This window comes from Pseudophryne corroboree, chromosome 3 (genome assembly GCF_028390025.1).
Source record: "Pseudophryne corroboree isolate aPseCor3 chromosome 3, aPseCor3.hap2, whole genome shotgun sequence".
Lineage (NCBI taxonomy): Eukaryota > Metazoa > Chordata > Amphibia > Anura > Myobatrachidae > Pseudophryne > Pseudophryne corroboree.
Window position 1 is genome coordinate 330,894,446 of NC_086446.1, and position 15,352 is coordinate 330,909,797.

The following is a 15,352-nucleotide window of genomic DNA, read 5'->3' on the forward strand; positions in this document are numbered from 1 at the left end:
GTTGCACACAGTATGAGACAAGTCTTAGGTTCCAACTATCAGAAAAGTTCAAACTCTATAGGAACCCCTAAATCTTGGCACTGAACTTTCCAAATATGCATACTTGGACAAAAATTTACCTTAAGGAAACATTTTAGCTATGCTACCAATACATTTTGAAATTGTTATGGTATTTTTAAAAAGTAACATCTTTTTTTCCAGCTTATTGCATTTTTTTATTAAATAATTTGAGTTTTACTTTAAAAATTGTAAAATCTGAATAAGAAATTATTTAGCTTGTGGCTTGTTGGTCTGGGTGTATGATTTTTGCTTTGAGTGGAAAAGGCACCAGGTTCATATCCTGGATTAGCCTGTTTTCTCAGGATCTTTAAAAGTGCTTAGTTCTATTATCTGATAGTATTTTAAAATACTTACTAATGTATTCCAACAGTTTCACTTCCAATTTCATTAGTATACATGAAAAATGCATGAACAGTTGGCTCGTTGGTCTAGGGGTATGATTCTCGCTTAGGGTGCGAGAGGTCCCGGGTTCAAATCCCGGACGAGCCTATCTTCTCAGATTCTTTTAAATCCCATGGTTCCATTATCTGATTGATGTCAAAAGCATCAAGTGAATTTTGCTTTTGAAAATCCATAAAAAATATATACTTATGCATATTTAGTAAACTGTCAACCATTTGGTGGTATATTGGGTATACTGTAGATTCCATTTTGTCTAAGTAACCTTGAGTGGCTTCAAAGAAGTCTCATTTTGACAAATAAAAAACTGTCAAAATGAAATTACAGGTTTTTCTCTTACCTTGCTTTTTTCTAAGAAACAATGAGTGGCTTAAAAGAATAGGCTCTTTTTGACAAACAAAAAGGTCAACAATTAATTGCAGGTTTTTGTTTTTTTCTTTCTTCTTGGTCTGTATGCTTAAGTTGCACACAGTATGAGACAAGTCTTAGGTTCCAACTATCAGAAAAGTTCAAACTCTATAGGAACCCCTAAATCTTGGCACTGAACTTTCCAAATATGCATACTTGGACAAAAATTTACCTTAAGGAAACATTTTAGCTATGCTACCAATACATTTTTAAATTGTTATGGTATTTTTAAAATGTAACATCTTTTTTTCCAGCTTATTGCATTTTTTTATTAAATAATTTGAGTTTTACTTTTAAAATTGTAAAATCTGAATAAGAAATTATTTAGCTTGTGGCTTGTTGGTCTGGGTGTATGATTTTTGCTTTGAGTGGAAAAGGCACCAGGTTCATATCCTGGATAAGTCTGTTTTCTCAGGTTCTTTAAAAGTGCTTAGTTCTATTATCTGATAGTATTTTAAAATACTAATGTATTCCAACAGTTTCACTTCCAATTTCATTAGTATACATGAAAAAGCATGAACAGTTGGCTCGTTGGTCTAGGGGTATGATTCTCGCTTAGGGTGCGAGAGGTCCCGGGTTCAAATCCCGGATGAGCCCATTTTCTCAGGTTCTTTTAAATACCATGGATCCATTATCTGATTGATGTCAAAAGCATCAAGTGAATTTTGCTTTTGCCAATCCATCAAAAAAGTATATACTTAAGCATATTTAGTAAACTGTCAACCATTTGGTGGTATATTGGGTATACTGTAGATTCCACTTTGTCTAAGTAACCTTGAGTGGCTTCAAAGAAGTCTCATTTTGACAAATTAAAAACTGTCAAAATGAAATTACAGGTTTTCCTCTTACCTTGCTTTTTTCTAAGAAACAATGAGTGGCTTAAAAGAATAGGCTCTTTTTGACAAACAAAAAGGTCAACAATTAATTGCAGGTTTTTGTTTTTTTCTTTCTTCTTGGTCTGTATGCTTAAGTTGCACACAGTATGAGACAAGTCTTAGGTTCCAACTATCAGAAAAGTTCAAACTCTATAGGAACCCCTAAATCTTGGCACTGAACTTTCCAAATATGCATACTTGGACAAAAATTTACCTTAAGGAAACATTTTAGCTATGCTACCAATACATTTTTAAATTGTTATGGTATTTTTAAAATGTAACATCTTTTTTTCCAGCTTATTGCATTTTTTTATTAAATAATTTGAGTTTTACTTTTAAAATTGTAAAATCTGAATAAGAAATTATTTAGCTTGTGGCTTGTTGGTCTGGGTGTATGATTTTTGCTTTGAGTGGAAAAGGCACCAGGTTCATATCCTGGATAAGTCTGTTTTCTCAGGTTCTTTAAAAGTGCTTAGTTCTATTATCTGATAGTATTTTAAAATACTAATGTATTCCAACAGTTTCACTTCCAATTTCATTAGTATACATGAAAAAGCATGAACAGTTGGCTCGTTGGTCTAGGGGTATGATTCTCGCTTAGGGTGCGAGAGGTCCCGGGTTCAAACCCCGGATGAGCCCATTTTCTCAGGTTCTTTTAAATACCATGGATCCATTATCTGATTGATGTCAAAAGCATCAAGTGAATTTTGCTTTTGCCAATCCATCAAAAAAGTATATACTTAAGCATATTTAGTAAACTGTCAACCATTTGGTGGTATATTGGGTATACTGTAGATTCCACTTTGTCTAAGTAACCTTGAGTGGCTTCAAAGAAGTCTCATTTTGACAAATTAAAAACTGTCAAAATGAAATTACAGGTTTTTCTCTTACCTTGCTTTTTTCTAAGAAACAATGAGTGGCTTAAAAGAATAGGCTCTTTTTGACAAACAAAAAGGTCAACAATTAATTGCAGGTTTTTGTTTTTTTCTTTCTTCTTGGTCTGTATGCTTAAGTTGCACACAGTATGAGACAAGTCTTAGGTTCCAACTATCAGAAAAGTTCAAACTCTATAGGAACCCCTAAATCTTGGCACTGAACTTTCCAAATATGCATACTTGGACAAAAATTTACCTTAAGGAAACATTTTAGCTATGCTACCAATACATTTTTAAATTGTTATGGTATTTTTAAAAAGTAACATCTTTTTTTCCAGCTTATTGCATTTTTTTATTAAATAATTTGAGTTTTACTTTAAAAATTGTAAAATCTAAATAAGAAATTATTTAGCTTGTGGCTTATTGGTCTGGGTGTATGATTTTTGCTTTGAGTGGAAAAGGCACCAGGTTCATTTCCTGGATTAGCCTGTTTTCTCAGGTTCTTTAAAAGTGCTTAGTTCTATTATCTGATATTTACCTTAAGGAAACATTTTAGCTATGCTACCAATACATTTTTAAATTGTTATGGTATTTTTAAAATGTAACATCTTTTTTTCCATCTTATTGCATTTTTTTATTAAATAATTTGAGTTTTACTTTAAAAATGGTAAAATCTGAATAAGAAATTATTTAGCTTGTGGCTTGTTGGTCTGGGTGTATGATTTTTGCTTTGAGTGGAAAAGGCACCAGGTACATATCCTGGATAAGTCTGTTTTCTCAGGTTCTTTAAAAGTGCTTAGTTCTATTATCTGATAGTATTTTAAAATACTATTGTATTCCAACAGTTTCACTTCCAATTTCATTAGTATACATGAAAATCCATGAACAGTTGGCTCGTTGGTCTAGGGGTATGATTCTCGCTTAGGGTGCGAGAGGTCCCGGGTTCAAATCCCGGATGAGCCCATTTTCTCAGGTTCTTTTAAATACCATGGATCCATTATCTGATTGATGTCAAAAGCATCAAGTGAATTTTGCTTTTGCCAATCCATCAAAAAAGTATATACTTAAGCATATTTAGTAAACTGTCAACCATTTGGTGGTATATTGGGTATACTGTAGATTCCACTTTGTCTAAGTAACCTTGAGTGGCTTCAAAGAAGTCTCATTTTGACAAATAAAAAACTGTCAAAATGAAATTACAGGTTTTTCTCTTACCTTGCTTTTTTCTAAGAAACAATGAGTGGCTTAAAAGAATAGGCTCTTTTTGACAAACAAAAAGGTCAACAATTAATTGCAGGTTTTTGTTTTTTTCTTTCTTCTTGGTCTGTATGCTTAAGTTGCACACAGTATGAGACAAGTCTTAGGTTCCAACTATCAGAAAAGTTCAAACTCTATAGGAACCCCTAAATCTTGGCACTGAACTTTCCAAATATGCATACTTGGACAAAAATTTACCTTAAGGAAACATTTTAGCTATGCTACCAATACATTTTTAAATTGTTATGGTATTTTTAAAATGTAACATCTTTTTTTCCAGCTTATTGCATTTTTTTATTAAATAATTTGAGTTTTACTTTAAAAATGGTAAAATCTGAATAAGAAATTATTTAGCTTGTGGCTTGTTGGTCTGGGTGTATGATTTTTGCTTTGAGTGGAAAAGGCACCAGGTTCATATCCTGGATAAGTCTGTTTTCTCAGGTTCTTTAAAAGTGCTTAGTTCTATTATCTGATAGTATTTTAAAATACTAATGTATTCCAACAGTTTCACTTCCAATTTCATTAGTATACATGAAAAAGCATGAACAGTTGGCTCGTTGGTCTAGGGGTATGATTCTCGCTTAGGGTGCGAGAAGTCCCGGGTTCAAATCCCGGATGAGCCCATTTTCTCAGGTTCTTTTAAATACCATGGATCCATTATCTGATTGATGTCAAAAGCATCAAGTGAATTTTGCTTTTGCCAATCCATCAAAAAAGTATATACTTAAGCATATTTAGTAAACTGTCAACCATTTGGTGGTATATTGGGTATACTGTAGATTCCACTTTGTCTAAGTAACCTTGAGTGGCTTCAAAGAAGTCTCATTTTGACAAATAAAAAACGGTCAAAATGAAATTACAGGTTTTTCTCTTACCTTGCTTTTTTCTAAGAAACAATGAGTGGCTTCAAAGAATAGGCTCTTTTTGACAAACAAAAAGGTCAACAATTAATTGCAGGTTTTTGTTTTTTTCTTTCTTCTTGGTCTGTATGCTTAAGTTGCACACAGTATGAGACAAGTCTTAGGTTCCAACTATCAGAAAAGTTCAAACTCTATAGGAACCCCTAAATCTTGGCACTGAACTTTCCAAATATGCATACTTGGACAAAAATTTACCTTAAGGAAACATTTTAGCTATGCTACCAATAGATTTTTAAATTGTTATGGTATTTTTAAAATGTAACATCTTTTTTTCCAGCTTATTGCATTTTTTTATTAAATAATTTGAGTTTTACTTTAAAAATTGTAAAATCTGAATAAGAAATTATTTAGCTTGTGGCTTGTTGGTCTGGGTGTATGATTTTTGCTTTGAGTGGAAAAGGCACCAGGTTCAAATCCCGGACGAGCCCATCTTCTCAGATTCTTTTAAATCCCATGGTTCCATTATCTGATTGATGTCAAAAGCATCAAGTGAATTTTGCTTTTGAAAATCCATAAAAAATATATACTTATGCATATTTAGTAAACTGTCAACCATTTGGTGGTATATTGGGTGTACTGTAGATTCCATTTTGTCTAAGTAACCTTGAGTGGCTTCAAAGAAGTCTCATTTTGACAAATAAAAAACTATCAAAATGAAATTACAGGTTTTTCTCTTACCTTGCTTTTTTCTAAGAAACAATGAGTGGCTTAAAAGAATAGGCTCTTTTTGACAAACAAAAAGGTCAACAATTAATTGCAGGTTTTTGTTTTTTTCTTTCTTCTTGGTCTGTATGCTTAAGTTGCACACAGTATGAGACAAGTCTTAGGTTCCAACTATCAGAAAAGTTCAAACTCTATAGGAACCCCTAAATCTTGGCACTGAACTTTCCAAATATGCATACTTGGACAAAAATGTACCTTAAGGAAACATTTTAGCTATGCTACCAATACATTTTTAAATTGTTATGGTATTTTTAAAATGTAACATGTTTTTTTCCATCTTATTGCATTTTTTTGTTAAATAATTTGAGTTTTACTTTAAAAATGGTAAAATCTGAATAAGATATTATTTAGCTTGTGGCTTGTTGGTCTGGGTGTATGATTTTTGCTTTGAGTGGAAAAGGTACCAGGTTCATATCCTGGATAAGTCTGTTTTCTCAGGTTCTTTAAAAGTGCTTAGTTCTATTATCTGATAGTATTTTAAAAGACTAATGTATTCCAACAGTTTCACTTCCAATTTCATTAGTATACATGAAAAAGCATGAACAGTTGGCTCGTTGGTCTAGGGGTATGATTCTCACTTAGGGTGCGAGAGGTCCCGGGTTCAAATCCCGGATGAGCCCATTTTCTCAGGTTCTTTTAAATACCATGGATCCATTATCTGATTGATGTCAAAAGCATCAAGTGAATTTTGCTTTTGCCAATCCATCAAAAAAGTATATACTTAAGCATATTTAGTAAACTGTCAACCATTTGGTGGTATATTGGGTATACTGTAGATTCCACTTTGTCTAAGTAACCTTGAGTGGCTTCAAAGAAGTCTCATTTTGACAAATAAAAAACGGTCAAAATGAAATTACAGGTTTTTCTCTTGCCTTGCTTTTTTCTAAGAAACAATGAGTGGCTTAAAAGAATAGGCTCTTTTTGACAAACAAAAAGGTCAACAATTAATTGCAGGTTTTTTTTTTCTTTCTTCTTGGTCTGTATGCTTAAGTTGCACACAGTATGAGACAAGTCTTAGGTTCCAACTATCAGAAAAGTTCAAACTCTATAGGAACCCCTAAATCTTGGCACTGAACTTTCCAAATATGCATACTTGGACAAAAATTTACCTTAAGGAAACATTTTAGCTATGCTACCAATACATTTTTAAATTGTTATGGTATTTTTAAAATGTAACATCTTTTTTTCCATCTTATTGCATTTTTTTATTAAATAATTTGAGTTTTACTTTAAAAATGGTAAAATCTGAATAAGAAATTATTTAGCTTGTGGCTTCTTGGTCTGGGTGTATGATTTTTGCTTTGAGTGGAAAAGGCACCAGGTTCATATCCTGGATAAGTCTGTTTTCTCAGGTTCTTTAAAAGTGCTTAGTTCTATTATCTGATAGTATTTTAAAATACTTACTAATGTATTCCAACAGTTTCACTTCCAATTTCATTAGTATACATGAAAAATGCATGAACAGTTGGCTCGTTGGTCTAGGGGTATGATTCTCGCTTAGGGTGCGAGAGGTCCCGGGTTCAAATCCCGGAAGAGCCTATCTTCTCAGATTCTTTTAAATCCCATGGTTCCATTATCTGATTGATGTCAAAAGCATCAAGTGAATTTTGCTTTTGAAAATCCATAAAAAATATATACTTATGCATATTTAGTAAACTGTCAACCATTTGGTGGTATATTGGGTATACTGTAGATTCCATTTTGTCTAAGTAACCTTGAGTGGCTTCAAAGAAGTCTCATTTTGACAAATAAAAAACTATCAAAATGAAATTACAGGTTTTTCTCTTACCTTGCTTTTTTCTAAGAAACAATGAGTGGCTTAAAAGAATAGGCTCTTTTTGACAAACAAAAAGGTCAACAATTAATTGCAGGTTTTTGTTTTTTTCTTTCTTCTTGGTCTGTATGCTTAAGTTGCACACAGTATGAGACAAGTCTTAGGTTCCAACTATCAGAAAAGTTCAAACTCTATAGGAACCCCTAAATCTTGGCACTGAACTTTCCAAATATGCATACTTGGACAAAAATTTACCTTAAGGAAACATTTTAGCTATGCTACCAATACATTTTTAAATTGTTATGGTATTTTTAAAATGTAACATCTTTTTTTCCATCTTATTGCATTTTTTTATTAAATAATTTGAGTTTTACTTTAAAAATGGTAAAATCGGAATAAGAAATTATTTAGCATGTGGCTTGTTGGTCTGGGTGTATGATTTTTGCTTTGAGTGGAAAAGGCACCAGGTTCATATCCTGGATAAGTCTGTTTTCTCAGGTTCTTTAAAAGTGCTTAGTTCTATTATCTGATAGTATTTTAAAATACTAATGTATTCCAACAGTTTCACTTCCAATTTCATTAGTATACATGAAAAAGCATGAACAGTTGGCTCGTTGGTCTAGGGGTATGATTCTCGCTTAGGGTGCGAGAAGTCCCGGGTTCAAATCCCGGATGAGCCCATTTTCTCAGGTTCTTTTAAATACCATGGATCCATTATCTGATTGATGTCAAAAGCATCAAGTGAATTTTGCTTTTGCCAATCCATCAAAAAAGTATATACTTAAGCATATTTAGTAAACTGTCAACCATTTGGTGGTATATTGGGTATACTGTAGATTCCACTTTGTCTAAGTAACCTTGAGTGGCTTCAAAGAAGTCTCATTTTGACAAATAAAAAACGGTCAAAATGAAATTACAGGTTTTTCTCTTGCCTTGCTTTTTTCTAAGAAACAATGAGTGGCTTAAAAGAATAGGCTCTTTTTGACAAACAAAAAGGTCAACAATTAATTGCAGGTTTTTTTTTTCTTTCTTCTTGGTCTGTATGCTTAAGTTGCACACAGTATGAGACAAGTCTTAGGTTCCAACTATCAGAAAAGTTCAAACTCTATAGGAACCCCTAAATCTTGGCACTGAACTTTCCAAATATGCATACTTGGACAAAAATTTACCTTAAGGAAACATTTTAGCTATGCTACCAATACATTTTTAAATTGTTATGGTATTTTTAAAATGTAACATCTTTTTTTCCATCTTATTGCATTTTTTTATTAAATAATTTGAGTTTTACTTTAAAAATGGTAAAATCTGAATAAGAAATTATTTAGCTTGTGGCTTGTTGGTCTGGGTGTATGATTTTTGCTTTGAGTGGAAAAGGCACCAGGTACATATCCTGGATAAGTCTGTTTTCTCAGGTTCTTTAAAAGTGCTTAGTTCTATTATCTAATAGTATTTTAAAATACTAATGTATTCCAACAGTTTCACTTCCAATTTCATTAGTATACATGAAAAAGCATGAACAGTTGGCTCGTTGGTCTAGGGGTATGATTCTCGCTTAGGGTGCGAGAGGTCCCGGGTTCAAATCCCGGATGAGCCCATTTTCTCAGGTTCTTTTAAATACCATGGATCCATTATCTGATTGATGTCAAAAGCATCAAGTGAATTTTGCTTTTGCCAATCCATCAAAAAAGTATATACTTAAGCATATTTAGTAAACTGTCAACCATTTGGTGGTATATTGGGTATACTGTAGATTCCACTTTGTCTAAGTAACCTTGAGTGGCTTCAAAGAAGTCTCATTTTGACAAATAAAAAACTGTCAAAATGAAATTACAGGTTTTTCTCTTACCTTGCTTTTTTCTAAGAAACAATGAGTGGCTTAAAAGAATAGGCTCTTTTTGACAAACAAAAAGGTCAACAATTAATTGCAGGTTTTTGTTTTTTTCTTTCTTCTTGGTCTGTATGCTTAAGTTGCACACAGTATGAGACAAGTCTTAGGTTCCAACTATCAGAAAAGTTCAAACTCTATAGGAACCCCTAAATCTTGGCACTGAACTTTCCAAATATGCATACTTGGACAACAATTTACATTAAGGAAACATTTTAGCTATGCTACCAATACATTTTTAAATTGTTATGGTATTTTTAAAATGTAACATCTTTTTTTCCATCTTATTGCATTTTTTTATTAAATAATTTGAGTTTTACTTTAAAAATGGTAAAATCTGAATAAGAAATTATTTAGCTTGTGGCTTCTTGGTCTGGGTGTATGATTTTTGCTTTGAGTGGAAAAGGCACCAGGTTCATATCCTGGATAAGTCTGTTTTCTCAGGTTCTTTAAAAGTGCTTAGTTCTATTATCTGATAGTATTTTAAAATACTTACTAATGTATTCCAACAGTTTCACTTCCAATTTCATTAGTATACATGAAAAATGCATGAACAGTTGGCTCGTTGGTCTAGGGGTATGATTCTCGCTTAGGGTGCGAGAGGTCCCGGGTTCAAATCCCGGAAGAGCCTATCTTCTCAGATTCTTTTAAATCCCATGGTTCCATTATCTGATTGATGTCAAAAGCATCAAGTGAATTTTGCTTTTGAAAATCCATAAAAAATATATACTTATGCATATTTAGTAAACTGTCAACCATTTGGTGGTATATTGGGTATACTGTAGATTCCATTTTGTCTAAGTAACCTTGAGTGGCTTCAAAGAAGTCTCATTTTGACAAATAAAAAACTATCAAAATGAAATTACAGGTTTTTCTCTTACCTTGCTTTTTTCTAAGAAACAATGAGTGGCTTAAAAGAATAGGCTCTTTTTGACAAACAAAAAGGTCAACAATTAATTGCAGGTTTTTGTTTTTTTCTTTCTTCTTGGTCTGTATGCTTAAGTTGCACACAGTATGAGACAAGTCTTAGGTTCCAACTATCAGAAAAGTTCAAACTCTATAGGAACCCCTAAATCTTGGCACTGAACTTTCCAAATATGCATACTTGGACAAAAATTTACCTTAAGGAAACATTTTAGCTATGCTACCAATACATTTTTAAATTGTTATGGTATTTTTAAAATGTAACATCTTTTTTTCCATCTTATTGCATTTTTTTATTAAATAATTTGAGTTTTACTTTAAAAATGGTAAAATCGGAATAAGAAATTATTTAGCATGTGGCTTGTTGGTCTGGGTGTATGATTTTTGCTTTGAGTGGAAAAGGCACCAGGTTCATATCCTGGATAAGTCTGTTTTCTCAGGCTCTTTAAAAGTGCTTAGTTCTATTATCTGATAGTATTTTAAAATACTAATGTATTCCAACAGTTTCACTTCCAATTTCATTAGTATACATGAAAAAGCATGAACAGTTGGCTCGTTGGTCTAGGGGTATGATTCTCGCTTAGGGTGCGAGAAGTCCCGGGTTCAAATCCCGGATGAGCCCATTTTCTCAGGTTCTTTTAAATACCATGGATCCATTATCTGATTGATGTCAAAAGCATCAAGTGAATTTTGCTTTTGCCAATCCATCAAAAAAGTATATACTTAAGCATATTTAGTAAACTGTCAACCATTTGGTGGTATATTGGGTATACTGTAGATTCCACTTTGTCTAAGTAACCTTGAGTGGCTTCAAAGAAGTCTCATTTTGACAAATAAAAAACGGTCAAAATGAAATTACAGGTTTTTCTCTTACCTTGCTTTTTTCTAAGAAACAATGAGTGGCTTCAAAGAATAGGCTCTTTTTGACAAACAAAAAGGTCAACAATTAATTGCAGGTTTTTGTTTTTTTCTTTCTTCTTGGTCTGTATGCTTAAGTTGCACACAGTATGAGACAAGTCTTAGGTTCCAACTATCAGAAAAGTTCAAACTCTATAGGAACCCCTAAATCTTGGCACTGAACTTTCCAAATATGCATACTTGGACAAAAATTTACCTTAAGGAAACATTTTAGCTATGCTACCAATAGATTTTTAAATTGTTATGGTATTTTTAAAATGTAACATCTTTTTTTCCAGCTTATTGCATTTTTTTATTAAATAATTTGAGTTTTACTTTAAAAATTGTAAAATCTGAATAAGAAATTATTTAGCTTGTGGCTTGTTGGTCTGGGTGTATGATTTTTGCTTTGAGTGGAAAAGGCACCAGGTTCAAATCCCGGACGAGCCCATCTTCTCAGATTCTTTTAAATCCCATGGTTCCATTATCTGATTGATGTCAAAAGCATCAAGTGAATTTTGCTTTTGAAAATCCATAAAAAATATATACTTATGCATATTTAGTAAACTGTCAACCATTTGGTGGTATATTGGGTGTACTGTAGATTCCATTTTGTCTAAGTAACCTTGAGTGGCTTCAAAGAAGTCTCATTTTGACAAATAAAAAACTATTAAAATGAAATTACAGGTTTTTCTCTTACCTTGCTTTTTTCTAAGAAACAATGAGTGGCTTAAAAGAATAGGCTCTTTTTGACAAACAAAAAGGTCAACAATTAATTGCAGGTTTTTGTTTTTTTCTTTCTTCTTGGTCTGTATGCTTAAGTTGCACACAGTATGAGACAAGTCTTAGGTTCCAACTATCAGAAAAGTTCAAACTCTATAGGAACCCCTAAATCTTGGCACTGAACTTTCCAAATATGCATACTTGGACAAAAATGTACCTTAAGGAAACATTTTAGCTATGCTACCAATACATTTTTAAATTGTTATGGTATTTTTAAAATGTAACATGTTTTTTTCCATCTTATTGCATTTTTTTGTTAAATAATTTGAGTTTTACTTTAAAAATGGTAAAATCTGAATAAGATATTATTTAGCTTGTGGCTTGTTGGTCTGGGTGTATGATTTTTGCTTTGAGTGGAAAAGGCACCAGGTTCATATCCTGGATAAGTCTGTTTTCTCAGGTTCTTTAAAAGTGCTTAGTTCTATTATCTGATAGTATTTTAAAAGACTAATGTATTCCAACAGTTTCACTTCCAATTTCATTAGTATACATGAAAAAGCATGAACAGTTGGCTCGTTGGTCTAGGGGTATGATTCTCACTTAGGGTGCGAGAGGTCCCGGGTTCAAATCCCGGATGAGCCCATTTTCTCAGGTTCTTTTAAATACCATGGATCCATTATCTGATTGATGTCAAAAGCATCAAGTGAATTTTGCTTTTGCCAATCCATCAAAAAAGTATATACTTAAGCATATTTAGTAAACTGTCAACCATTTGGTGGTATATTGGGTATACTGTAGATTCCACTTTGTCTAAGTAACCTTGAGTGGCTTCAAAGAAGTCTCATTTTGACAAATAAAAAACGGTCAAAATGAAATTACAGGTTTTTCTCTTGCCTTGCTTTTTTCTAAGAAACAATGAGTGGCTTAAAAGAATAGGCTCTTTTTGACAAACAAAAAGGTCAACAATTAATTGCAGGTTTTTTTTTCTTTCTTCTTGGTCTGTATGCTTAAGTTGCACACAGTATGAGACAAGTCTTAGGTTCCAATTATCAGAAAAGTTCAAACTCTATAGGAACCCCTAAATCTTGGCACTGAACTTTCCAAATATGCATACTTGGACAAAAATTTACCTTAAGGAAACATTTTAGCTATGCTACCAATACATTTTTAAATTGTTATGGTATTTTTAAAATGTAACATCTTTTTTTCCATCTTATTGCATTTTTTTATTAAATAATTTGAGTTTTACTTTAAAAATGGTAAAATCTGAATAAGAAATTATTTAGCTTGTGGCTTGTTGGTCTGGGTGTATGATTTTTGCTTTGAGTGGAAAAGGCACCAGGTACATATCCTGGATAAGTCTGTTTTCTCAGGTTCTTTAAAAGTGCTTAGTTCTATTATCTGATAGTATTTTAAAATACTAATGTATTCCAACAGTTTCACTTCCAATTTCATTAGTATACATGAAAAAGCATGAACAGTTGGCTCGTTGGTCTAGGGGTATGATTCTCGCTTAGGGTGCGAGAGGTCCCGGGTTCAAATCCCGGATGAGCCCATTTTCTCAGGTTCTTTTAAATACCATGGATCCATTATCTGATTGATGTCAAAAGCATCAAGTGAATTTTGCTTTTGCCAATCCATCAAAAAAGTATATACTTAAGCATATTTAGTAAACTGTCAACCATTTGGTGGTATATTGGGTATACTGTAGATTCCACTTTGTCTAAGTAACCTTGAGTGGCTTCAAAGAAGTCTCATTTTGACAAATAAAAAACTGTCAAAATGAAATTACAGGTTTTTCTCTTACCTTGCTTTTTTCTAAGAAACAATGAGTGGCTTAAAAGAATAGGCTCTTTTTGACAAACAAAAAGGTCAACAATTAATTGCAGGTTTTTGTTTTTTTCTTTCTTCTTGGTCTGTATGCTTAAGTTGCACACAGTATGAGACAAGTCTTAGGTTCCAACTATCAGAAAAGTTCAAACTCTATAGGAACCCCTAAATCTTGGCACTGAACTTTCCAAATATGCATACTTGGACAACAATTTACATTAAGGAAACATTTTAGCTATGCTACCAATACATTTTTAAATTGTTATGGTATTTTTAAAATGTAACATCTTTTTTTCCATCTTATTGCATTTTTTTATTAAATAATTTGAGTTTTACTTTAAAAATGGTAAAATCTGAATAAGAAATTATTTAGCTTGTGGCTTCTTGGTCTGGGTGTATGATTTTTGCTTTGAGTGGAAAAGGCACCAGGTTCATATCCTGGATAAGTCTGTTTTCTCAGGTTCTTTAAAAGTGCTTAGTTCTATTATCTGATAGTATTTTAAAATACTTACTAATGTATTCCAACAGTTTCACTTCCAATTTCATTAGTATACATGAAAAATGCATGAACAGTTGGCTCGTTGGTCTAGGGGTATGATTCTCGCTTAGGGTGCGAGAGGTCCCGGGTTCAAATCCCGGAAGAGCCTATCTTCTCAGATTCTTTTAAATCCCATGGTTCCATTATCTGATTGATGTCAAAAGCATCAAGTGAATTTTGCTTTTGAAAATCCATAAAAAATATATACTTATGCATATTTAGTAAACTGTCAACCATTTGGTGGTATATTGGGTATACTGTAGATTCCATTTTGTCTAAGTAACCTTGAGTGGCTTCAAAGAAGTCTCATTTTGACAAATAAAAAACTATCAAAATGAAATTACAGGTTTTTCTCTTACCTTGCTTTTTTCTAAGAAACAATGAGTGGCTTAAAAGAATAGGCTCTTTTTGACAAACAAAAAGGTCAACAATTAATTGCAGGTTTTTGTTTTTTTCTTTCTTCTTGGTCTGTATGCTTAAGTTGCACACAGTATGAGACAAGTCTTAGGTTCCAACTATCAGAAAAGTTCAAACTCTATAGGAACCCCTAAATCTTGGCACTGAACTTTCCAAATATGCATACTTGGACAAAAATTTACCTTAAGGAAACATTTTAGCTATGCTACCAATACATTTTTAAATTGTTATGGTATTTTTAAAATGTAACATCTTTTTTTCCATCTTATTGCATTTTTTTATTAAATAATTTGAGTTTTACTTTAAAAATGGTAAAATCGGAATAAGAAATTATTTAGCATGTGGCTTGTTGGTCTGGGTGTATGATTTTTGCTTTGAGTGGAAAAGGCACCAGGTTCATATCCTGGATAAGTCTGTTTTCTCAGGTTCTTTAAAAGTGCTTAGTTCTATTATCTGATAGTATTTTAAAATACTAATGTATACCAACAGTTTCATTTCCAATTTCATTAGTATACATGAAAAAGCATGAGCAGTTGGCTTGTTGGTCTAGGGGTATGATTCTCGCTTAGGGTGCGAGAGGTCCCGGGTTCAAATCCCGGATGAGCCCATTTTCTCAGGTTCTTTTAAATACCATGGATCCATTATCTGATTGATGTCAAAAGCATCAAGTGAATTTTGCTTTTGCCAATCCATCAAAAAAGTATATACTTAAGCATATTTAGTAAACTGTCAACCATTTGGTGGTATATTGGGTATACTGTAGATTCCACTTTGTCTAAGTAACCTTGAGTGGCTTCAAAGAAGTCTCATTTTGACAAATTAAAAACTGTCAAAATGAAATTACAGG

General features: G+C 32.6%; 15 non-coding genes across 15 annotated transcripts; all 15 read left to right on the plus strand.

Moving 5' to 3' along the window:
- The first annotated feature begins 477 nt into the window (after positions 1 to 477).
- On the plus strand, positions 478 to 549 carry TRNAP-AGG (transfer RNA proline (anticodon AGG)). The gene has a single exon. It is a non-coding gene; the product is annotated as a tRNA-Pro (tRNA).
- An 843-nt stretch (positions 550 to 1,392) lies between these two features.
- On the plus strand, positions 1,393 to 1,464 carry TRNAP-AGG (transfer RNA proline (anticodon AGG)). The gene has a single exon. It is a non-coding gene; the product is annotated as a tRNA-Pro (tRNA).
- Positions 1,465 to 2,309: 845 nt separating this feature from the next.
- TRNAP-AGG (transfer RNA proline (anticodon AGG)) lies at positions 2,310 to 2,381 on the plus strand. Its single transcript has one exon. It is a non-coding gene; the product is annotated as a tRNA-Pro (tRNA).
- Positions 2,382 to 3,508: 1,127 nt separating this feature from the next.
- On the plus strand, positions 3,509 to 3,580 carry TRNAP-AGG (transfer RNA proline (anticodon AGG)). The gene has a single exon. It is a non-coding gene; the product is annotated as a tRNA-Pro (tRNA).
- Positions 3,581 to 4,425: 845 nt separating this feature from the next.
- Positions 4,426 to 4,497, plus strand: TRNAP-AGG (transfer RNA proline (anticodon AGG)). The gene has a single exon. It is a non-coding gene; the product is annotated as a tRNA-Pro (tRNA).
- A 1,568-nt stretch (positions 4,498 to 6,065) lies between these two features.
- TRNAP-AGG (transfer RNA proline (anticodon AGG)) lies at positions 6,066 to 6,137 on the plus strand. The gene has a single exon. It is a non-coding gene; the product is annotated as a tRNA-Pro (tRNA).
- Positions 6,138 to 6,984: 847 nt separating this feature from the next.
- Positions 6,985 to 7,056, plus strand: TRNAP-AGG (transfer RNA proline (anticodon AGG)). The gene has a single exon. It is a non-coding gene; the product is annotated as a tRNA-Pro (tRNA).
- An 843-nt stretch (positions 7,057 to 7,899) lies between these two features.
- Positions 7,900 to 7,971, plus strand: TRNAP-AGG (transfer RNA proline (anticodon AGG)). Its single transcript has one exon. It is a non-coding gene; the product is annotated as a tRNA-Pro (tRNA).
- Positions 7,972 to 8,813: 842 nt separating this feature from the next.
- On the plus strand, positions 8,814 to 8,885 carry TRNAP-AGG (transfer RNA proline (anticodon AGG)). The gene has a single exon. It is a non-coding gene; the product is annotated as a tRNA-Pro (tRNA).
- An 850-nt stretch (positions 8,886 to 9,735) lies between these two features.
- TRNAP-AGG (transfer RNA proline (anticodon AGG)) lies at positions 9,736 to 9,807 on the plus strand. The gene has a single exon. It is a non-coding gene; the product is annotated as a tRNA-Pro (tRNA).
- An 843-nt stretch (positions 9,808 to 10,650) lies between these two features.
- TRNAP-AGG (transfer RNA proline (anticodon AGG)) lies at positions 10,651 to 10,722 on the plus strand. Its single transcript has one exon. It is a non-coding gene; the product is annotated as a tRNA-Pro (tRNA).
- A 1,568-nt stretch (positions 10,723 to 12,290) lies between these two features.
- Positions 12,291 to 12,362, plus strand: TRNAP-AGG (transfer RNA proline (anticodon AGG)). Its single transcript has one exon. It is a non-coding gene; the product is annotated as a tRNA-Pro (tRNA).
- An 841-nt stretch (positions 12,363 to 13,203) lies between these two features.
- TRNAP-AGG (transfer RNA proline (anticodon AGG)) lies at positions 13,204 to 13,275 on the plus strand. Its single transcript has one exon. It is a non-coding gene; the product is annotated as a tRNA-Pro (tRNA).
- Positions 13,276 to 14,125: 850 nt separating this feature from the next.
- TRNAP-AGG (transfer RNA proline (anticodon AGG)) lies at positions 14,126 to 14,197 on the plus strand. Its single transcript has one exon. It is a non-coding gene; the product is annotated as a tRNA-Pro (tRNA).
- Positions 14,198 to 15,040: 843 nt separating this feature from the next.
- TRNAP-AGG (transfer RNA proline (anticodon AGG)) lies at positions 15,041 to 15,112 on the plus strand. Its single transcript has one exon. It is a non-coding gene; the product is annotated as a tRNA-Pro (tRNA).
- Positions 15,113 to 15,352: the final 240 nt, after the last annotated feature.